At 39.3% G+C, this 5,000-nt stretch overlaps 2 protein-coding genes and 1 long non-coding RNA gene across 3 annotated transcripts in view; all 3 read left to right on the top strand.

Annotated features, from left to right (window-relative positions):
* Positions 1-5,000, top strand: part of pde6d (phosphodiesterase 6D, cGMP-specific, rod, delta) — an 818,526-nt gene that overhangs the window by 415,172 nt on the left and 398,354 nt on the right. The gene's annotated exons all lie outside the window — the stretch shown is intronic.
* The window catches only part of LOC104947449 (caskin-2-like), a 174,944-nt gene that overhangs the window by 32,195 nt on the left and 137,749 nt on the right, over positions 1-5,000 (top strand). The gene's annotated exons all lie outside the window — the stretch shown is intronic.
* Positions 1-5,000, top strand: part of LOC104947436 (uncharacterized) — a 13,838-nt gene that overhangs the window by 1,381 nt on the left and 7,457 nt on the right. Inside the window, exon 2 of the long non-coding RNA XR_798565.1 lies at positions 1,881-1,883. This is a non-coding gene — a long non-coding RNA (uncharacterized lncRNA). The remainder of the gene's footprint in view (positions 1-1,880; positions 1,884-5,000) is intronic.

Here is a 5,000-nt window from a genome sequence, read left to right as displayed (position 1 = left end):
TCCTGTGTTCCACCCGGCGGACAAAGTCCTGGATTCGGACTTCCAGGTGCCGGGCGGCCTTGTAGATTTCCTCAGGGTCGCACTCTCCGGTCTGAGCTAGCTGCTCTGCCGCTTCCAGCAACTTGTCCGCATTAGTGTATGTGTTCTGAGAGGGGAAGAGGAGGAAGGACCTTCATCATCAACATCATCATCATAAGCAACAAACGCAACACCAACATGATTAATATCCGTATTAGCTAAGTTCTATAACTTGGTCATGGAATTATTTATTTGTATGCATGCATTTGCATCAGTAGTTCAAGATGCAGGTTAATGCACTAGTCCCAGCTTCTGCAAATGAGTAATAATCCGTTTACTTTTTTCAAGGTTTTCCACCCAAAGCTGTGTGAATACATTGTATAGCCGGCAAGAATTCTTGATACTTGTTTTTCTCCATATATGCTTCAAAACGTACACCTTATCTCAATATTTATTTCTTATCTATAAAAACGTATCTGTAACTTGCTACACATTATGCAACAACTTTGTTACTGTAACCCCATGCTCTTTATCTACTCTTTGCAATCTCTGGTTGGACGAACATTTCATTTCATTGTACTATGTGCAATAAAAATAAAGCTTAATTTAATCTAATCATCATCACTGTCACCATCTCAATCATTATATGTATTCACCATTATCATGTGCCTTGTTATTGTTCCTATATGTACATTTTTGGAAGTTTTCTCAATCTTTTCTCACTATTATCATAAAACATAAAATAATACTTCTCCATTTTGGGCTATTTTTTTTTCAGTGTCACTCCAGTGGTTTTTCAGATTTAATTTAAACACCTAAACACCATAGCTGCACGGGGATTACACTGCTTCGGATCACGTATGTTAATCCAGTTTCTGTAAATCGACATGGCGTTGTTTCCTGTTTCTACTGTACCTCTATTATCACCAACAATGGACTGAATCCAGTCTGTGAGTTAAAGCTCTTAGCATTCATCAGGAGGACAAACTGGATTACTTTCGGTCTATTTTGGTAAGTATGAGAGATTACCAAGGGAGAATTTAACTTCAAGAAATATTACATGTGAGATATCTTTGTGTGACTGGCGGTTCAGGGGGCGGGTGCTGGAGTTAGAAATATATATTGCATTATGATCCCAATTATTCAAGAATATGAGTCTGGGAGAAAGCTTAAAGTCTGGATGGTTCACATTTCCGAGGGATTAGACAGGAGATGAAGATTATAATTTACAAGAGATTATTACTCTTCATGCATGACTGCTGTGGTTTAGGATGAGGATTACATGAGGGGGGTGACAGGAACGCTGAAACATCCCCGGCACCTGGATATAATGTACAAGACCAAGACTGACTTTTTAAGACATTAATAAATGAATTACTTAAAAAGGTACATTGAATAGATTAACCGAACAAATGAGAGGCACAGTAGTAATATAAAATATGTAATTAAATGATTTTTAAATAAATATATACATATAAAATAATAAATAAACGTAGATGTAACATTTTAAGAAGAAGCCTTTTTTGTTTAATTGACCTCTCATGTACAGTACAACATATAACAGTCTACAGTCCCTATCAACCTTTTAATGTTGGTATTCAAAGAGTTAACCTCCCTAGTGAAACTAAGATTTAAGGAAGTTAGAAGAAGCTGAAGAATGAAGACTTTATTGAGAGTATAGGAGTTTTGGGTCTTTCTGTTTGATGTTTGGTCGGATCTAATGGCGAAGCATTTAATCTGATGTAGACGAGGAGAGCTAAAAATAAACTAGCTGTAATGATGGTAAATGGGGATTACATTTTCATAAAAACTCACCATGTTTAATATACACACACACTACACACATACTCATTAAGTCCTAGCATGTCTTGGTGTTTGTATGTAAAAGAGAACGTCAAAGCTAATTTGGGTAAACATGATTAAATATTCATCTTTTGGCATGTTCCGGCATCTCATGTATTAATGTTATGTATATTGCTAATTGGAGGGAATTTACCAGCAAAACGCTGCAAAAAATATATAATTGAAGAAAAAATGGGAAGAAACCGAGGCAGAGCGTCTGACCCAAATAATGCTGATCCAGCATGTTATGAAGGTTAATCCTAATCCAGAATGTAAACATCGGCTACATACTCTTTATAGGATTTACACTCATTATTTTATAGGATAATCACTTCACTGAAACACCTCAAGTAGAGAATGTTTTATACAATTTCAATGGATTCTGATTGCTGTTATTACATCTGCCCAAATTGTTTATGTTTTCGTTCTGTTTGTCAGTAGGGTTACAATTTTTTTTTAAATCTGACTTTCATGAACATTGATGTGTGACGAAGGTAACTTCGTCACTGTGGACTGATGGCTTCGGGCCTTGCATATGTGCACATTTGTATACAATTTATACTATTTATTGATGTAGTGTTTATTGTATTTTATTTGAAATGTGTTCCCCTTTCCCCTTGTCTGTTGCCATTGATTGTGTGCACCTGGTGCCATGTGTTGTCTCCTCCCCCCTCACCTGTGTCCTGTTGGGTTGGGCATTTAGGCTCTGGGGTTTTGCTGTTTATGCTGGTAGTGTGTGTGAGATCCCTGTGGTTGGTGACGGTGTGAACATGTTCAGCAGGATTGAGGGCTCCCCCCTCACCTGTGTCTTGTTGTGCTGATTAGTGTAGGTATTTAGGCTCTGTTTCCCTATGTGTGGTGAGGCTGGTAGTGTGGTGCAACATAAAAAAATCAAAATGGTGACGGTGTGCACATGTTCAGCAGGATTGAGGCTGTGTGTCATGTGTTCATGAGTTAATAAATGCCCACACCGGGTTGTATTTTGGACGTTCTGCCTCTGCCTCCTTGCTTGGTCGGGCCGCTCAATTGTCAGCTTCACATGATGGAAAGGTGTAGCATGGGTAAAAAAAGAACCCATTACTTTTTGGAGAAAATCGAAATCTCGGAGAGGAACACAAATGAGTTTTGACTTTTGTAAACATTGCGATGGTAGTAAAAGGGCATTTGGCTTTGGCGAAGGTCTTCTGAGTGCACTGCTAGTTTGATTTGAGGATATAACAAACCACATTCAGGGGTTTTTCAAGACTAGAAAGCACTCAGGGTGGTGCAAATAGTTGAGAAAGCTTCAGGGAGAAAATAGATTGAACGGCTGAGGCAAGTGGGGAAAGGTGTTAGGACGTCAGCTCCATTAAGCAGGGAAGACTGACAAAATAAAAATGACGAGAACAAGATGGGGAACGAAAAGAGCAGAAAATATAACTTGACACCATGGCGATCCGCAGTGTGCATGTGTTCAGGCTTATTATGGAGCAGCAGAGACGGTAAAGATTTGATGATAACATTCAGTCTCTAAAGAAAGGCTTTGAGATGAACACACACATACTGTATGTCTGCGATCTGAGGACTTTAAAACAAATCAAAACAGACAACTGACAACTTAAATAAAGAAGAACATCACGCACCTACAGCAACCAATCCACTTCAAAGCCCTCAAGGTTTCCATTGAATAAGAGCCGATATATAACCTCTTCTTGCTTCTTTAAGGCTGTACTGACAGTTTTGGTATATAGTGATGAAGATCAAAGGGTTCTGCAATAATCATATATATATATTCAACAGAAAAATGTCACTAGTGTTTGCTTCATATTTTGTGTTTTTATTTTACTATAACACTATTTAACACAAGCCACATTCCCTCTGACATTTAATGAAATCTCTTATGTGAGCTTCAACATGTTTCTTTGTTTTGTTTTCATCTTTATCCCCAAACCTCTAGCTCCAAATCCAGTGTTTCACACATGATAAACTTTAGCAATGAAATTCAGGAATGGATAACATCTTCTGCAGATTAGTCAGGACAGACTTGTAACCATAAATGGTTACGCGGAGAAATGTCTTCATGCTTCCTGCCGCCACCAGGCATGGTGTTTTTTGAGAAATTTGGGATTAATCAAGGAAGATTGCTAACAGATGTTTGAAAGGCAAGTGAATAAACATTAATGAAAACAAACTACTACCCTCAAAATGTACAATGTAGGAGTAGATATTTGATGTGTAATGTTGATACTGTAAATGAGGGTTTCACACATGGCATTGAACTGACTCCTGAGCTCAATAAGTTAATCATCTTTTCACAGACAGTGTGCTCTTAGAAATTCAACGTCAGTACTGAAAACATGAGCTGCAGGTGTAACTGCTTTACTGTTTAAGTAAAACAATCAAATGTTGCATGTTTAGTGTCAACTCATCCCCCTCTGTTTGCAGTGTGATGACAAAAACAAAGAAAAGCAGCACAGAAAAGGAAAAACTGTTGATTTCTAGTATTGATCATTGTGGCCTTTTCCTGTGTGAATCAAAATGTAAACAAACAGACTTACCTGAGCTACGTCTTCAAAGTCGTCGTGTCTTTTCTGCAGGGCTCGGGCTCTGTGAAGGGATTTCCCAACACCAGTGTGTTTGCTGAGGAAAGCTTCACCGTGGTTTTCTATCCAGTCCATCACCTGAAAAGAGAGAGAACACAAAGATCACCTTAACATCATCTCCTAACACACACTCAGGATTGAAGGCAACCTGCTGAACGCTCTGCTCTAACACTGTACAGTCAGATCAGCAGTACAACATGGTCTCAGACCTCATGAATTATGAATGTAGGAGATGAAACCTCCGTGATCACCGTGGGAAATGTAGGTCACTGCAGCTGAGAAGGAGAGGATGTTGAATTTCTGTACCATTAGACCAGGGGTCAGCAACCCCTGGCACGCGGCACCGTAACCAGTGGCACACTAGGAATAAGTGGAATAAGTGTGCAAAAATATTTAAATTGTATTTTCGGATCCTGAACGAGACCGCCGCCAGAGTGCGTCTCCCCGTTACCTACAGAAGGAAGCCATGCACGCAACGCAGCCCCGCTCTCCTTGACTCCAGGTGACTTTCCTCCGTGGTGCAGTGCTGATCGTTTCACCACGGAGGAAAGCACTTCA

The sequence above is a fragment of the Notothenia coriiceps genome, unplaced genomic scaffold (genome assembly GCF_000735185.1).
Source record: "Notothenia coriiceps isolate Sejong01 unplaced genomic scaffold, NC01 NC01_scaffold00012568, whole genome shotgun sequence".
Classification (NCBI taxonomy): Eukaryota; Metazoa; Chordata; class Actinopteri; order Perciformes; family Nototheniidae; genus Notothenia; species Notothenia coriiceps.
The sequence above is the reverse complement of the archived record's forward strand: the minus strand, read 5'-3'. Positions and strand labels throughout refer to the sequence as shown.